The sequence below is a fragment of the Notamacropus eugenii genome, chromosome 1, assembly GCF_028372415.1.
Source record: "Notamacropus eugenii isolate mMacEug1 chromosome 1, mMacEug1.pri_v2, whole genome shotgun sequence".
NCBI classification, from domain to species: Eukaryota; Metazoa; Chordata; class Mammalia; order Diprotodontia; family Macropodidae; genus Notamacropus; species Notamacropus eugenii.
In genome coordinates this window covers 9,165,451-9,184,641 of record NC_092872.1, presented here as the reverse complement: position 1 = coordinate 9,184,641, position 19,191 = coordinate 9,165,451, and the positions used below count along the sequence as shown (strand labels likewise).

Below are 19,191 nucleotides of genomic sequence, written 5' to 3'. Positions count from 1 at the left end.
TATCCAGTTGGATCACTGATGTTAAAAGTTGATATCAGTTAGATAGTATCAAAGTAAAGCAACAGTCTGATACAGGGTATGCAAGATAGATCCAACTACACCTAATAACGTGAAGACTCCAAGGCTTCATACTGCTTCCATACTCCATCAAAACTGCCTTTAGAGAGCCTGCCATACCGTGTTCATACCTCATGCCCTGACAAAAGCTCAGTCGAAGGTATGATGAAAAGAACACGTCATTTCCCCCAAATCCACAAGTTTAAAGCCTCCCAACCTCTTACGAGAGCGCTAGAAGAAACACTTGTAAATCTGCAAGAGAAAAATGCCAGCCAGCACACCTGAGGTGGATCCCAGACTTGTTTCTGGAAGCGAAAACTTTTAAAGAGCAAGAGGGAAATCAGTGAACACAAAATAAAGGGGGAAAGGTGGTCTAGGAATAGTAGGCGTCATTATTGAGGCCTGGGTGGTCTGTCTCCTGGGTCACAGTGCAAGGACCCTGAGGAGGTTTAGGAATGTACAGGTTTGTCATCCCACATTGTGGCATGGACCGTACACCCCAGGGCAAAGCCCGATGCTCCCTTGGACCTCTCTGAGCCTGGAGAGTCCCCTGCCCAGGGATCTGCTTTGGGATCCTAGGAGAAGGGGCGACCCTCCAACCAGGAGTGGGCTAGGTTCAGTGCGGAGAGGGCAGTGCCGGCCTGGCTCAGGAGCCCCCGAGCTGTCCCTCTAAGTCCCAAGCGGCCACTTGGCCTTCAGAGCCCTGCCCAGCTGGCTGCCCGTTGTGCCCTAGCTTGTTCACACCTCCCCGCTCCCTGGGATTCTTTGCACACGTTGCTTCCTCCTGCGTGAAAACATCAAGTTCTCTGATTCCAGAGTCGGCATCCCAGACCTGGGCGGACTCCTTGGATTTCTTCCAAAGGGTGCTTGGCACCGGGCCTGGCCTCTTGCTCCCGCTCTGCGCCCCCCCCCAACCCCTCCCGCACGGTCCTGCTACAGTGTAACTGCTTGTTTCAGTCACTGTCACAGACTTTGCTGCAGGATCGGGTTACGAAGCGCGCTGGCGCCCTCTGGTGGGAACCTGGGTGCATGGAGGCCTGAGGAGGCAGCTCGGGGTGGTTCCCCACCCTGTGCTGCGCATGCGCTGGGGTAATGGCCGCACCTTAAAGCGTGTTAGCCAGGAGGGAGGAAAAAGATATGGGAGGGTGGAAGCGGGACCTGGGAAACAAGGGTGCAGAAATAGAGCATGCCGGAAGTATGGGAGGGAAGAGAAGAGACCTGGTGATTCAGCCTTGACTAAAATATAGTCCTAGGGCTAGGCTGTTTTCATGGACATGGAGGGGAGAGTAGTACCTCCCTAAACTTTGATATTTACACGGGGTGGGGCGGGAAGGGGAGGGGGCGTCCAGGGGAGGGGCCTCGGGAAGGGCCCGCGTGTGCGCAGGTCCGCGTCTTGGCCCCCCCTCCCACCAGGGCGGGGCCCGCCTCTGCGCAGGTGCGCGTCTTTGCGCCCCCCCCCCCAGGGCGGGGCTCGCCTCTGCGCAGGTCCGCGTCTTTGGACCTTGCTGTTGGGTTCTAAGGCAGGGCCTGGCCTGGGCGTCCTGGGGAGATTTCACTGTTGAAAGCTCACCTGCCTGAGAGAGTGGCTCCTGCTCACAGGCGTGGCACTGCGTTGAGGGAAGCACAGTTATTCCGTCTCCCTCTATCCAGACAAACGGGATTCTACAAATTAGGAGGAGAGTGGATGGGTGCAATTCCTTGAAACCAAATCAAGGGATGTCCCACTCTCCCCAGCGTCTGTAAACCATCAAAGGAACATGCAACCAATAAGTCCTTGATCACTGTAGGGCCAGGACCAGGTCAGATAAGACATATGGGTCGTGAGAAAATTCCTTCTATCAGCCTTTGGATCTGACTGAGTTTCTGGTGGGCATAACTTGGGTCCTTGGTTAAAGGTCTCTAAGCAGCAGGGAGAAGTGGTCCAGTTTCCTAGTCACACACGTCTAGGTTCAAACAATGCAATAAAGCCTTCTAATTCCCACAACTGAATAAAGTTTTCTCACCAGGCAGAAATTGGACCAAACCCGTAAGTGAACAGGAAGAGAACTGAGTTAGATCCAGAATTGAGCCACAAAAGGGGGTGTGTGGTTCACTCAGATCCCATAATTAGACACATACTATCCTAATCCCCTCCATTCCCTCAATTTTATTCATTAAGAGACTCTTAGAAAAATGAACACTGCTTTATACAAAGAAACATCAGAGGGTCCAAACTCTACTTTGGCCTACAGAGATGAAAAAGCCAAAGGTCTTGGAGGGTAAGATGTAATTCAATTGATCCTTCTCTTATTTGAAAAGTCACTACACTGGATAGGAACATATGCAAAATTTCTCTGAACTGAAAATATTAACAGTATTTTAATTTCTACCCAAATTTTGGAAACATAAATGCCTTTGTTAATAACCTTTTTTAAAAATTATTTTATTTGTTTTCAGTATTCTACAATCACTTCCATATATCTTAGATTTTTTCCCCCTCTCTCCCCACTCCCTGTCTGAGATGGTGTGCCATCTTATATAGGTTCTACACATACATTCCTATTAAGTACATTTTCATCTTAGTCATGTTGAATAGAAGAATTAAAATGAATGGGAGAAACCATAAAACAAAGCAAAACATAATACAAAAGTAAACGATCTGGTTCATTCTGTGATCCAATTCCATAGTTTTTTCTCCGGATGTGGAAAATGTATTGCCTCAAAAATCCGTTGGGAATTTTTTAGGTCCTTGCATTGCTGTGAAGGACTAAGTCTACCAGAATAATTCCTGGCACACTGTGGTTGTTGCTGTGTACAAAGTTCTCCTGGTTCTGCTCTTTTCACTCAGCATCAGTTCATATAAGTCTTTCCAGGCCTCTCTGAAGTCTTCCTGTTCATCATTTCTTATAGCACAATAGTATTCCATTATATTCATATACTACAATATATTCAGCCATTCCCCATTGATGGGCATCCCCTTGATTTCCAGTTTTGGGCCCCACAAAGAGAGCTGTTATATTTTTGTACATGTGGGACACTTTCTCATTTTTATGATCTCTTTGGGATACAGTCCTAGAAGCAATATTGCTGGGTCAAAGGGTATGCACACTTTTGTAGCCCTTTGGGCATTGTTCCAAATTGCTCTCCAGAATGGTTGGATCAGCTCACAGTTCCACCTACAATGAATTAGTGTTCCAACTCTCCTCTATCTTCTCCAACATTTATCATCTTTCTCAAGTTAGCCAATCGGATAGGTGTGATGTGGTACCTCAGAGTTGTTTTGATTTGCATCTCTCTAATCAATAGTAATTTAGAGCATTTTTTCGTATGACTATAGATAACTTTAATATCTTCCTCTGAAAACCTCTTATGTTCTTGTACATTTTACTCAGTTCTGTATATATTTTAGAAATGAGGTCTTTATCACAGACACTACTTGCAAAAATTCTTTCCCAGTTTTCTGCTTCCCTCCTAATCTTGGTTACATTGGGTTTGTGCAAAAACTTTTCAATTTAATGTAATCAAAATTATCCATTCTCCACTTCATAATGTTCTCTATCTCTTGTTTGGTCAAAAACTTCTTCATTCTCCATAAATCTGCCAAATACACTATTCCTTGCTCCCCTAATTTGTTTATAGTATCAATCTTTGGTATAACCTTTTCTTAACAAAGGAGAACAATGACAACATAGAAAGGAAAACTTACTTCTCATTATAAGGAGGAAAAAAGCATTTAATATATTGGTCTAAATATAGGCTGCATCATCCCTCGCTATTCTACCTCAAATCTGTCTTGTACAAAGTATAAATACACCTTGCATTCATTCTTAGTAAGGGAACAACAAAAGTGATTCCTGGAGTGATGGTAAATTTAATAGAAATATTTGCTTGAATGGAAAGAAATATTTTTAAAAACCCCTTTCATAATAAAAGGTAATCTTTGCATGGTAATTGTGTATAATTACTTTTCAAGACATTCATACAAATGTGCACAAACAAACCTATTCCTACTCCCCTTCAAATTCTTCTAATTTTAGAAGGTTTTTCGGGATTATTCTGGATTAAGACCAATATGACATTTCATGGAAGACAATTCCTTGGTTCTTAGGAATCTTGCCAAGAGAGACCTTTTGAAACGTGTGAAAGGGTTCTCTTCTATATCTCTCACACCATGTAATGAAGAAAAATGAGTAGATAAATACGTGTAAACTTGATTTCTCCACTTCTATGAGACCTGCAGGCCAAATGAGGGTAAGCATAAGACTAAATCTTATGCACAGGCAGCAGGTTCTTCAGTTTTGGATCCTAGAACGGAAGGATGGGTAATGTGAAGGCCCACATAGGCTCCAGATATATTGCATAACTGCAAATGAGCAGAGAAGAGTCCCTCCATGACCAGGAACATTCACACAAGAATGTAGAAAGAGTCAAGTTTTTGAGCTCAGGACTGGGAAAAACAAGAGACCTGGAGCTCTAAACTGAAGTTTATCAGGAACCCTAGATCTGCGAAGAATAGAGCCAAGAGCTGTCCAAAGGCAAAGTCTGAGTGATGGAGGAGGGACTTCACAGAAGGAGAGCCTATACGGCTCCAGCGTCGCTGCCACGTACAGGGTCCTCTGAAATGGGGCCAGATCCTCCCATCTATTCTGGGTGAAGTTCATGGTTACATCCTCAAACATCACTGAATCTGGAAACAACATTCCTGTTGCCCAAGGGACAATCCATCATTCAGACTCCAACAGAGGAAAAGGGAGAAGGTATAGCTCTCTAGGAATGTGAGAACTTGGTAACAAAAGAAGAAGGTGATGAAATACCCTCCAATGAGTCCCATATCCAGTAGGACGATTTGAGTGCCAGAGAGTGGAGCTAAGGCTTAGGTCCTGCTCAAAGAGAAGTCACTGAACTGAAAACCCACGATAAAAGGAAGGAATTATAGCTACACACAGGCGTCAGGAACAATTTGAGAAAAGAAAAAGGGTCCACAACCTACCTGGAACCTGTCTGGTCTCCTGCAGTTGCTCTTTCTTCGGAAAGGGCAAAAATATGAGGACCTGAGGAAAGAGAAAGAGAAAAAGTCTGTATTTGCTTCCTACCCAATGGATCCCAGAAGACCAAAGAAAAGCATACAGTTTCTCTTCCTGTGGCCATCATGGTGCTCAGTTCAGTAGTGGTCTCCCTTCAGCTGTAGTGTTTCTCCATATTAAATGTGGTTTGACTTCATGGTTGCTGCATCTTCTCCTTCTGTTTTCCTACCAGATTAAACAGTCTGCTAATGAGAGATTGGAAATCATTGTTAGTGTAGCAAAGTGGTCATGTCCACTGAGGACACTTAGGCTCATAACCTAAGGAGACTTAGGTCAACATATTGCATTCACAGGGCCAGGTGATTTAAGCAAAGTTTGAGGAAGAAAAAGGCCATAACAATCATTTTATATATATATATATATAAAAAGAAGGTAAACTTCTTGAGGGCGAGGACTACTTGTTTTATCTGTGTATTCCTGTCACTTAGCACAGGACCTGACACACAGATGGTACTTAATAAAAGATTACTGAATTGAAAAACTTATTTACAGCACTACTTCTATTCACTTACATTAATTTATTTGATTTTCCATCAACTAGATGTTCTGTCAACAATAATTTTCTCATCTAAAAATTATAAGTCAAAGAGCATTTATTAAGTTTCTGCAATATTCCTGGCATTGTGCCAAAGTGCTGGAGATACAAAGAAAGGTAAAAAACAGCCAGGGCTCTGAAGTAGTTCACAATCAAATGGGGGAGATGACATGAAAACAACTACGCACAGACAAGATTTAAACCAAATAAACAGAAGCCTCAGTCTGCCCTCTGAGTTCATTCCTTCTCTGTCTGGAGGTGGGGAACACGCTTCATCACAAGTCCTCTGGGACTGCAGTTGGTCATTGTGTTGATCAGAGTTCCTGTCTTTCACAGCTGTTTGAGACTATCTTATTTAAACTTTATACTTCCTCCTAGCATCTAACACAGTGGGTATTTAATGTAGTGAAATGAAATAAATGATAGAAAATCAAAACTTTTCATAAGATTACAGGGCTCAGAAGTGGAATGGATTTTATAGACCCAGTCAAGTCACCTCAGTTTAACAGAAAAGGAAACTAAAGATAAAAAAAAAAGGAAGCATCCAAATTCCAATTTACAGGGTTCTGGAGCATGGCAACAGCAGAATAATCCTACTTGTATTTTAAGGCTACAAAACCCAGTAGATTATGGAGCTTTTTATTAATTCAATGTAGTTTTAAAGATATTTTTAAGTGATTAGAGAGATGCAAATCAAAACAACTCTGAGATACCACATCACACCTATCAGACTGGCTAATATGAGAAAACAGGAAGATGATAAATGTTGGAGAAGATGTAGGAGAGTTGGAACACTAATGCATCGTTGGTGGAGCTGTGAGCTGATCCAACCATTCTGGAGAGCAATTTGGAACTATGTCTAAAGGGCTACAAAAATGTGTATACTGCTTCTGGGACTGTATTCCCAATAAAAATGGGAAAGGGCCCCACATGTACAAAAATATCTATAGCAGCTCTCTTTGTGGTGGCCCAGAACTGAAAATCAAAGGGATGCCCATTCATTGGGGAATGGTTGAATAGATTGTAGTATATGAATGTAATGGAATACTATTGTGCTATAAGAAATGATGAAGAGAAAGACTTCAGAGAGGCCTGGAAGGACTTATATGAACTGATGCTGAGTTAAAGGAGCAGAACCAGGAGAACTCTGTACACAGCAACAACCACAGTGTGTGAGGAATCTCTGGTAGACTTAGTATTTCATTGCAATGCAAGGACTTAAATAATTCCCAATGGTATCTTAAGCAATTGCCTTCCACATCCAGGGAAAGAACTATGGAACTGGATCACAGAATGAAGCAGATCACTCTCTTTTCTATTATGTTTTGATTTGTTTTATGATTTCTCCCATTCATTTTGATTCTTCTATGCAACATGACTAAGGTGAAAATGTATTTAATAGGAATGTATGTGTAGAACCTATATAAAACTGTATGCCATCTCAGGGAGGGAGTAGGGAGGTTAGGGAGGAGGGAGGGAGGGGAAAAATCTAAGATATATGGAAGAGATTGTAGAACACTGAAAACAAGTAAAATAATTTTAAAAAATAAAGATATTTTAAAAACTATTTCTGAAAATTGATGTAGGTCTTGGGGTCTTGATGCAGGTGCTTTTAGTACCCAGGGAATCTTCAAGAAAGAGAAGGGAGAGTGCTAGCAGTCCAGCCTGGAGTTGTTTCAATCCATGTGTTATACCTCACTGTGAAATAGGTATAGAGAAATATATAGAATTTAAATAAATGTTAGTCCTTTCCCTCATGAACTTACAATCTAGTAGGGGATAACACTTACAACAGATCATTAAAGTACACAATATTATAGAGAAATTGCATTAGAGAAGGGGCAGAATGAAGTGCTGTGGGAATAAGACAAGAGACAATCAAAGCTGACAGAGGGGATAAAGGAAGATTTCTTGGCAGAGGTGGTATTTGAGTTGAGCTTCCAAGGATGGACGAGAATTAAGAAAGCAGTTAGGAGAAAGCTATGGTCAACTTAGGAGGGTCTTCTTATGGATATTGATATTACACTTTGGTGTTTCCGATCAATACTTCTGTGTCCTACAGAAAGTTGTCATCTGGGGATAACATGGGACGGAGAAGTAGAATCATTACTTGCATCTTTTACCCCACAGGAGTTTGCCCAGGACAACTGTCCCTCCTTATTCTGTGACCCTTTACCCATGACAGTCTCGCTAATAATATAATTTATTTTTCTTCAGTAGGAATAGTCTCAGATGTCACATCATGGAGTTAATGCAATGAGCTCACAGGATCATGACTTTATAATGTCCTTATTTTGCAGAAAAGAAAACTGAAGCTCAGAAAGGGAGAGAACTTGTCTGAGTCAAAGGAGAAAAACAGGGCTCTCATTCGGGTGCTCAGAACTCAAATCTGGTTCCCTTGTACAACACCATGCTGCCTCAGCCTTGGGAAGGTATAGCCTCCCCAGCACAAAGGATATAGTGTGTCTCACAGGACATACGCAGAATTTTTAGCTGAAGGGACCTTAGAGACAGAGATAAATCTGAGTGCCAAGTGCTACACTTCATTTGTGAGTACTGTCACACCTATGAATTACTCTAGTCGCTATCAATGTGAGCTCCATAAAGTCGATAGCAGTAGAAATACTTCAGATGGTCTGATAAAACAAATGGACTCAAATTCCTTTCAGAAGCAACGTGGTCCAATGGAATGAGCACTCCATTGAAAGCCAGAGACCTTGGGTTGGACTCGACCTCTTCCACTTGCTGCCTGTGAGATTCTGGGTAAATTCTTTAGTCCTTCTGATCCTCAGTTTCCTCACCTGAAAAATGACGGGCTTGAATTGCACGTTCTCTGCGGTCCCCTTCTACTCCAAATACATGAACAATGACTAAGAAACCTGAACATGTCATTATAATGACCAAGCTTTACACGAAGAAGAGATGAAAATATTATACCACCTTCTGTTCTTAGAAGTGGGAAATTATGGGTGTGGAGATTTGAATATGCTATCACACTCAACTGATGTATTGGTTCATTTTACTGAACTTTTTTCCTTCTTTTAGAAAGTTCTTTTTCACATGGTGTGGTTCCCTGGGGAGGGGAGGGGGAGGCATGTATTCAGAAATGAAGGTGATGATTAAAAATTCAATATAATTTTTTAAAAGTAAAAGCTAAAAAAACCATGAACAGCAGAGGTAGACGTACTTAAAAGAAAAGTTTAAGATGTCAATTCATAGAAACAATTGAATTGTAATTAAGTAGATGCTTTAACAGACTTAATTGTTTCATTTGTAACCTTTTAAAAAAATTTGATGTTTTTAACATCACGTTCATTTCCAAATACAACCCTTCCACCACCTTACCAAATGACCTTTCCTCTTGTAAAACAGAAAGAGAAAAACGTTTAGGAAAACCAAGCAAACAGATCAGTCTCCTCTAAGAATATGTGTAATATTCCGCTTCAAGTCCCCACCTCTGCAATAGAGGGAGGGAAGGGCATTTTCTCAAGGCTCCTCAAGGTTCAGATGCTCATGTATTTATTTAAACCTGCTTTCCTGGATTCAGTTTCATGAAGGAAGAGACAATCGTTAAAGCCCCCAAAAAGTCGTAAAGGGATGCGGGACATTCTGAATACAGTTCACCTGAGAAACTTCCAGACACGGTTTCTTCAAGTGTATCAGTAACTTAAGAACTTCATTTTGTACCTTTTTGTTTGGAGGGGGCAACTCAGAACCCTTCTCTTATTCTAGAGTTTCTGACTTTTATCTGACCATGCTAGGTCAGGGCTCTGTGGAAATAGAACTTCCTTGTTTCCCACAAACTCCTTTGTTTCCACTCCTAAATCCAAACAACTACCTCCTTACTTTCTTTCCCCTGTGAATTCTTCCCTTCATTTATCTCCTCTTTATATGAATATGGGAAGGGAGCAAAGTTGACTGACGCATTGACAAATTACAAGGGGGCAGGCTCCTTTCATAAGTACCGATGCAGAGACTCAGGAGAAAAAAGGCAAATCAATGAATTGTCCTTTTAGAAGCTCTATCTCATACAGCCCTCTGGGGAGGAACATCATCTGATGCAGTTTTCTGGTCTGGATGCTCATTCAGGTCGTCCTCAGCACAGCATCTCTGCATCTTCTTCCCTTCATCTTCTTGCAGAAATCCAGATGTCTGCTCTTCTACAAAACTCACCTTAATACAATTTTAGATTACCATCCCTAAGCTTTATACTCTTATCACTCTTACAAAATTACAATTGGATTGTCATGTTTAAGAAATTCACATTAGAACCCAGTTTTTACATTTTACCTTAATTTACTATTCATTTCCCCCACCAGGAGGATGAGATTTCACTAAGGAATTATTAACAGGCTCCAGTACATACATAAATACAATAAGTAATTATTTTTAATAGTATATATCACGTCACAAAACAATTTCAACTTCTGGTCATGTGATGCTTCTTTTAAAGTATTTATAATATGAACCACAAGCCATTCTTCTTTTAACATTAACCAACTGAGACAATAATAATAATTATGCAGGCTAACCTCACAGTCCCTTGACCTGATTGTCTCCATACTATTACTAAGGATTAAAGGCCCCTAACTTATTGTTGTTGGTCTAAAATCCTAAGCCTAATAGCTTAACTTTTGCGGTTAACCTCCAATGTTTCCCTACCAGCAATCTATTATTCAATAGATCTGGTCTTACGTTTACAAAGCTTTTGATTGTAGGAAATTGCCACTAAGAGTAGGGACATTTCAGGGAAACAATATCTCCCTAACTTCATGTCAGTTCCAGGCAGGATTAGATTGTCAACTGGCATTTAGTCAGACTTAAAGCCTGCCAGGTGTGAGGGGGGAAATTGAGTCAGAAGAAGCCTACCTCAGTTCAGGCTGAACAGCTGTTCTCCCACCCTTTCCATGAGATCACCTTTTTGCAGTTCATACCAGCACCTCCCAAGCTCACTGGCATTGTGGATCAGGGGCTCAGACCGCTTTTCTTGCTATCCACACCTGGAGTTAGACTCAGAAGAACAGTCAGTTAATAGTCCCATAGAATCTTAAAATAGCAAGCTCCAATAATCAGTTTCAGGTGTGACTATAACTTCACATTGTCTGGGGAATATCTTCTGAAGCAAGTCTTAAGTAGCTTGCATGCCTTTCTACACATGTTCTAGTTCCTGATTCAGTAACAGTCATCTTAAGTTATTGTTTTAATAGACTGACATCTGTTCCCCAAGCTTCTCTATCCTTTCTGACCATGCTCAGTCTAAAAGAATGAGTTATGCATATGATAAGTTCGAACACTAACTTCAACTTATGTTCATGAAATGAATTCAAACCAAAACAGAAACACTGATGCAAAATATTACCAGAAGTTACTCGCCTTCAGAAACTACACTGAAATTCCTTTCCCCAAACTGAAAATGTTTCTGATTTAGTCTCAGGAATTGGATTCAGTCAATTGTATTTACCCAATTGGTCTTTGTAACATGTAAAGATCTCCTTCCAAGTTGGGACCTTTGTCCCTTACCCTAAAAGACTTTTAGTCCCATTTGTGTAAAAGGGCCCTGGAAAACCTCACCTTGAAAGCTCCTTGAATTTCCCCACTTGAACTGGCTCTCCTGAGGCCCATAAGCTTTTCCCTATCACTATGCCCAAAACTCTGTTCTATTTCATTCCCCTGATCCTATCCATCCAAATCTCCAGGCTACTGGCCACATCCATCAAGACCATCCCTGGAGCCCCTAGACCACCTGAGGCCACCCCTGAACTCCTTCCTCAGTCCCTCTGTAGATAAGATAAATCTTGTTTTAGCATTACAAATTCTCAAATTCCCTAAAAGTCCACTCATTATTGAGAAACCTCAACAAACTTTGACTTTCTTTGTCTGAAAGAATGCTTAGGTTGAATTCATTTGAGCAGGACTCAGCGTGTAGCTATTTTTGGGTCACAAGCACCCCTAAGCTCAATAATTCCATACCATTACAGTTAACTTTAAATCCCAATCTTGTTCTATGGAGCAATGATTCAACATCACATTTATACTTTGGTTTACTTTCCTTTATCTAATTATTCCCGTAACATTCAGAAACAATGTTCTATTTCAGGGATTTTAACTTTCATAAGACTATATCAGAGTACCCAGTTACCCAATTAACTGAAAACAGCAAGATACCAATACTTGCATTGTGCTTACATCTTAAACTATCTGCTTTGATTATAGAAACACGCCATGAAGATGAAAAGCAAGGACCTAACTAGATATCATCTCCACCTTACAGCCAGACTTAGAAAGAGTCAAGCGGGAAAACATTCCTTTTCAGAGGGACACAACTGTGAAACTGAGCCAGAAAGATTCCATCTCAAATTGAGAACAAGATTGTCCCCTGAAGCAAACTACTGTCTGTAACAGTCACACTCCTCTCCAAATAGTAAAACACAATTAGTAATGGTCCCAGAGGCTTTTACCAGATGGCAGGTATCACTAATCAAAAATTTTCCCTGGATTTACATCTTAGATCTTAAATTTGTCCTAAAAGCCAATCACTAGAAATCATTTATCACCAAAACAAATTCCTTATTTAGGAACTCCATATACAAACAGTTTACACTTTACATGGAGACTACAACTTTAATGAAGTGATGTGCCACACCACTTGGGTGAAGCTTTTAGGCTTTTCCAGCCTTAGAGGTCTAGGGTGGGGCTCATTTCCTTCAACAACAGGAAAGAGTTAACATCTCTTCTCTGAGCAGCTCTGAGTTCAGATTAGATCTTAAAAAGCCCTTCTGTAATAATGACCAGACTTCAAACGGAAAGGGGGATGGGGCCAGGAAGCTTTTTGTCTTAAACTTATCACCAAGCTTCCTGGAGCCAAAAAATTCCTGTTCTCCTATATCTTGCCCCTTACCTTTCAACCCACATAAAACCTTTATATAACAAATTAGCATAAAAATATAAATTTGGTCATACAAAAGATTTTATACCACATTTCTTTATACAACAAATATTTTCCTTTTAAAAGTAGTTTAGGGAGGAGCCAAGATGGCGGAGTAGAAAGATAAACATATGCTAGCTCCTAACCCACAGCCCATAAAATACCTGTAAAGAAGAACTCCCAACAAATTCTGGAGCAGCAGAAGCCATAGAACAATGGAGTGGATGAGATTTCTGTCCCAGAGAGACCTGAAAAACTGACCCAAAAGGTCTGTCGCACCCCAGATCTGGAGCAGAGCCGAGCCCTACCTTGGCCGCAAGGCCCTGGGAGGAACAGATCTGAGCAGGCTTCATGGACAGAATCTCCAGTGGCCGCACAGGTCCCTCCACCCACAGGAGCCAAAGGTCAGTGAGAGGGTCTTTTCAGCTGGCCGAGAGGGAAGCGGGGTGTCCCCATAACTCAGGCCCCCTCAGGAGGCAGCAGTGGAGGCAGCAGTGGACAGGGGCTCCCAAAGCAGGCAGGAGCTCGGATCCATTGTTGAAGGTCTCCCTGTAAACCCCCTGAGGGAACTGAGCCCCATGTGGCGGCCCTGCCCTGACCTGAGCACCTGAACTTAATCTCACACTGAATAGCAACCTTGCCCTGTCAAAAACCCTGTGGCTAGGGAGCAGCATTTGAATCTCTGAGGCTGGGGAGCAGCATTTGAATCTCAGCCCCTAAGCGCTAGTTGGGTGGAATGGGAGGCAAGGTGGGTGTGAAGAGGAAACTCAGAAGTCAAGTAACTAGCTGGGAAAATGCCCAGAAAAGGGGGAAAAAAATAAGACCATAGAAGGTTACTTTCTTGGTGAACAGATATCTCCTCCTATCCTTTTGGATGAGGAAGAACAATGCTTACCATCGGGGAAAGACACAGCAGTCAAGGCTTCTGTATCCCAAACATCCAAAATAAATATTCAATGGGCTCAGGTCATGGAAGAGCTCAAAAAGGATTTTGAAAATCAAGTTAGAGAGGTGGAGGAAAAACTGGGAAGAGAAATGAGAGAGATGCAAGAAAAGCATGAACAGCAGGTCAACACCTTGCTAAAGGAGACCCCAAAAAAATGCTGAAGAAAATAACACCTTGAAAAATAGGCTAACTCAATTGGCAAAACAGGTTCAAAAAGCCAATGAGGAGAAGAATGCTTTCAAAAGCAGAATTAGCCAAATGGAAAAGGGGGTTCAAAAGCTCACTGAAGAAAATAGTTCTTTCAAAATTACAATGGAACAGATGGAGGCTAATGACTTTATGAGAAACCAGGAAATCACAAAACAAAACCAAAAGAATGAAAAAATGGAAGATAATGTGAAATATCTCATTGGAAAAACAACTGACCTGGAAAATAGATCCAGGAGAGACAATTTAAAAATTATGGGACTACCTGAAAGCCATGATCAAAAAAAGAGCTTAGATATTATCTTTCATGAAATTATCAAGGAAAACTGCCCTGAGATTCTAGAACCAGAGGGCAAAATAAGTATTCAAGGAATCCACCGATCACCACCTGAAAGAGATCCAAAAAGAGAAACTCCTAGGAACATTGTGGCCAAATTCCAGAGTTCCCTGGTCAAGGAGAAAATATTGCAAGCAGCTAGAAAGAAACAATTCAAGTATTGTGGAAATATAATCAGGATAACACAAGATCTAGCAGCTTCTACATTAAGGGATCGGAGGGCATGGAATATGATATTCTAGAAGTCAAAGGAACTAGGACTAAAACCAAGAATCACCTACCCAGCAAAACTGAGTATTATACTTCAGGGGAACAAATGGTCTTTCAATGAAATAGAGGATTTTCAAGCATTCTTGATAAAAAGACCAGAGCTGAAAAGAAAATTTGACTTTCAAACACAAGAATGAAGAGAAGCATGAAAAGGTAAACAGCAAAGAGAAGTCATAAGGGACTTTACTAAAGTTGAACTGTTTACATTCCTACATGGAAAGACAATATTTGTAACTCTTCAAACTTTTCAGTATCTGGGTAGTGGGTGGGATTACACACACACACACACACACACACACACACACGCATGCATGCACATACACGCACAGAGACAGAGAGCACAGAGTGAATTGAATAGGATGGGATCATATCTTTAAAAAATGAAATTAAGGGGTGAGAGAGAAATATATTGGGAGGAGAAAGGGAGAAATGGAATGGGGCAAATTATCTCTCATAAAAGAGGCAAGTAAAAGACTTTTCAGTGGAGGGGAAAAAGGGAGGAGGTGAGAGAAAAAAACATGAAGCTTACTCTCATCACATTCAAGTAGAGGAAGGAATAAAATGCACACTCATTTTGGTATGAAAACGTATCTTACAATACAGGAAAGTTGGGGAGAAGGGGATAAGCAGGGTAGGGGGGATGATGGAAGGGAGGGCAATGGGAGGAGGGAGCAATTTGAAGTCAACACTTGGGGTGGGACAGGATCAAAAGAGAGAATAGAAGCAATGGGGGGCAGGATAGGATGGAGGGAAACAGAGTTCGTCTTGCACAACACGACTATCATGGAAATCATTTGCAAAACTACACAGATATGGCCTATATTGAATTACTTGCCTTCCCAAAGGGAATGGGTGGGGAGGGAGGGAGGAAGAGAAGTTGAAACTCAAAGTTTTAGGAACAACTGTTAAGTACTGTTCTTGCTACTAGGAAATAAGAAATACAGGCAAGGGGGTATAGAAAGTTATCTGGCCCTACAGGACAGAAGAGAAGATAGGGACAAGGGAAGGGAGGGATGATAGAAGAGAGGGCAGATTGGTGATAGGGGCAATTAGAATGCTCAGCGTTTTTTGGGGGGGAGGGGACAAATGGGGAGAAAATTTAGAACCCAAAATTTTGTGAAAATGAATGTTAAAAGTTAAATAAATAAATTTTAAAAAATTAAAAGTAGTTACAACAAAGTTCACAAAACCTTCTTGAATCTAATTGACAAAAATTACAAAAGATCTAAAACTAAGGACTTTGCACATTTACCAAGTTTCCTTTCACAAACATACTTTTGTAAATGCTTGATTTATAGCAAAAACAATTTTAGTTAAAACTTCCTTCTTAATAACAGAAATAAACTTTTAAACATACTTAATACATCCTTAGATGGAACAGGCTTGAAAATCACACCCATACATAAAAATATATGTATTTTTTTCAAGGATTCTCATTTTTCTCAATAAGAATTCTACAACAAAGAAACTCTTACACAGAATTTATAACATATTTTTAGCCAATTAATCATTAATTTACAATGCAGTTCCTAATACAACAACATTTAGGTAAATTACTTTTTCAACAATCTTATTACATATTTACAGCTTAAAATAAGCCATCCATTCAGGTGAATACATTTCCACATCACCTTGCATAGAAATTCATCTCCTTACCACCATGTGGACACACACTATCACCTGATAATTATTTAATATAACTTTTAAAATTATTTATTTATTTTAAGTTTTCAACATTGATTTCCACAAAATTTTGAATTCCAAATTTTCTCCCCATCTCTCTCCCCACTCCCCAAAACGCCATGCATTCTGATTACCCCTTCCACCAATCTGCCCTCTCTTCTAACGTCCCTCCCTTCCCTTATTCCCATCTTCTCTCTTGTCCTTTAGGGCAAGATAAATTTCTACACCCCATTACCTGTATTTCTTATTTCTCAGTTGTACGCAGGAACAACCAACTTTTCTGCCTTCCTCCCTCCTCACCCATCCCCACTCAGAAGGCAAGCAATTCAATATATACTATATAACTTTTTGATTATAGAAATTTGCTGTAAAAGAAAAAGAGGGACAATGCCATATATTTTAACAGAAGGAAATACTTCCCTAGCTCTGCTTGATTCCAGGAATGAGTCAGTATCTGACAGTCAATCATGTGGTCACTAGGTACTGAAAACAGGGCTTAGGAGTAATCAGATGGGGAGTTTTCCTTTTTTAGTGAAATTACTGGAAAATAGAGTTAGGAAGATCATACATCAGGGTCTTCAAAACTCTCCCCAAATGTCTCTGCGTGCAGTCCATGTCAGTTGGCTTTATGATAACTCAGACAACTTATTCCTGTAATCAGAACTTAAAATAATGGTAAATTATAGTCCCATAAAGTCTTAAATAGCAAATAAATGTTGACTTGGTTTCCTTTCAGATAGTCATCTCAAATTTGATTGAGCTATTAATTAATTAATTATTAAATCAAGTTAACCATAAGACAGGATAGCTCATAAATTTAACAGTGCAATTCCTAATATAACAACATTTAGGTAAATTACTTTTTCAACAAATCTCTCTGTACTGGAATTCCATTCCAGCTTAAAAAATTAAAGAGGTTAATGGCTAACCTTACAGGCTGATGTTTGACAAGTTTGTTTATTCTTCCCTAATTATACTCACTCTGGAAGAATGAAATACTTCAAGTATTAAATCTTTTTAGCCAAGATTTCAAATGGAAAATCTACCATTATAAAGCAAGTATCAGCATTATCACCGCTTATTTATGACCAAATATAAGTTTCAAATTATCAAATTTCTATCACATCCTTTTAAAATCCCAGTCTATATATAACAAAATCCAAATTTAAAAATTGTGACCATTACATTAGAGTAACATTGTATCTAACGTGCCAATCCCTGTGTTCAAGCACTTTACAATCATAAATGCCAAATAACAATATCTTTTTCTGCTTAATCCTGATAGGAAGATCACTCTCAGATGCTGCTCGTTATTCCTTCAGGACAGATTTTGACTTGAATCATAATAAATCTGGATTTATAATCATTAATGATAAACATTTCAACCCTTTTTTCCTTAAATCATATACTCTTGCTACTTAAAAGAAAACTTTATTTATAATTTCCCATAATTAATCCCTTGAAGGAACACATGGCCATTCTCAGCTCTGAATAGCCTTTTCCCTTTTTACTCTACTTCCTTAAAGAGCTGAAACACTGTCTTCTGCCTCCTCTCCCCACTCCAAGGCTCATCAGATAAGCTCTCCCAATCCCATTCCAGCTTCTGAATCAGACTGGGGTGGGGAGGGGGTAACTTTCCCTGGTAAAGAGTACATGGATACTCTGCTGTTCTGCTCATATCTTTCTCCCTTGGGAATTTCAGGCTATACACTAGGAAAAGCATATAAAGTTCTACAGAGAGTATGAAATTACACCTGTTCTCCTCAGATTAGTTTAAACTATGATAATATTCTAAGATGAAGATTTTTATCTAGGCAGAGACCTAAGGATGCTGACAGGGCATTGTCAGTCTCCCCAGGCAGACACCTTCATAGTTGCAACTCCTCTGGACTCCTTGCCGGTGGTCTGATGTTGCATGCGTGAACTGGAGTAGATTTGACTTACAGGGACTATAAAAAAATCATTTTTTTTTCTACAGGAGAGTTCTCCCCATGTTTCCTCACTTCCTCAAGTCCTTGCTATGTGCTAGACCCTGTGCCAAGGGCTGGGATTACAGACAAAGGCAAAAGATGGACCCTGGCCCCAAGAGCTCCCAGTCTGAGGGAGGAAACAGCAGCCAAAGGCATGTGCCCAGGATGAAATGGGAGCAGCCCTAAATTAATTACATGAAGCTGGCCTAGTGGATGGCGTCACAACCACATGAGCTTCAGTTCCACCTGACCTTCCTCCTCTGTGCAGTGGGTTCCTGGCTGGTCATGAGTTTCCCAGGAACTTCCGTTAGACTGTAAGCTCTTTGGGGGCAAGGACTATTTCATTCCTTTCCTTGTATCCCAAGTGCCTGGTACATAGTAGGCACTTAATAAATGCTTGTTGACTGTGTTTGCATTGTGGGAAAGAAGGAAGTTCTGTTTCCACAGTTTTGGTTGATCAGAGTTGTGACCTAGCATGATCAGGTAGAGGTCAGAAACTTGTGTGCAGGTTTGATGAGCTGTCTGAGGGAAAGCCTATCAGAGAGGAGAACATGAAGTCATATGACAAGGGGATGGTGGTAAGACTGACATTGCATGAGCTCTTGGAAGTGGTGGTGGGGCTTCCTGCCTGGGCCACAGAACCAGAGTTACTGCATCTGGATGCTTGGGACAGAAATGGAAATGAAAGGGAAGAGGGACCATCCATTCAGTGTCCTTTTCTTTCCTGGTTCTGTCTAGGAACTTGGTAGGTTTTCTCATCTCAGTGGTTCCTGTTAGAAACCTGCTTGACACTGAAAGGTATCAAGGATAATTAAAGCAGAGTTCAGAGGAAGTGATGGTGTCTGGCCAGAAGCGGACTCCACTACTCTTCAGGAGGAGGGAGTGCTGAATATAGAAGTGAGATCAGTTTTATCCTGTTAGCTTGGAGGTGTCCCTCCCAATCAGGATCAGATTGACCCATTCCCTTTCGGGTCACCATCTCCTTTACAAACCCATCATATGCTTTTCCCTAAGTATGTGTAGCCATGTACCCTTCTCTTGTCATAGATCCCATGATCAAAAAATGGAGGGATGATTTTATGCGGGGTGTGTCAGTTAATATGCATGAGGCTTATTAAGCAAGCGGAATGACGAAAAACTTTCTTCCGGTCATTGACCCCAACTGGTTTAGGCTAGTTTCAGGCTTAGTCCCCTTTAT

The 19,191-nt window shown here is 40.8% G+C and overlaps 1 protein-coding gene across 5 annotated transcripts in view; it reads right to left on the bottom strand.

Annotated features, from left to right (window-relative positions):
• Positions 1-2,226: 2,226 nt before the first annotated feature.
• Positions 2,227-19,191, bottom strand: part of LOC140533046 (uncharacterized) — a 49,288-nt gene continuing 32,323 nt past the window's right edge. Inside the window, exons 6-8 of one of the 5 annotated variants that reach the window (XR_011976784.1) lie at positions 5,164-19,191; positions 5,027-5,087; positions 2,227-4,738 (exon numbers count right to left, since the gene is read on the bottom strand). The exon at positions 5,164-19,191 is cut by the window's right edge and continues 14,943 nt beyond it. The gene's annotated coding sequence lies outside the window, so the exon portion shown is untranslated. The other 4 variants (XR_011976785.1, XR_011976781.1, XR_011976783.1 and 1 more) reach the window with 4 other exon arrangements.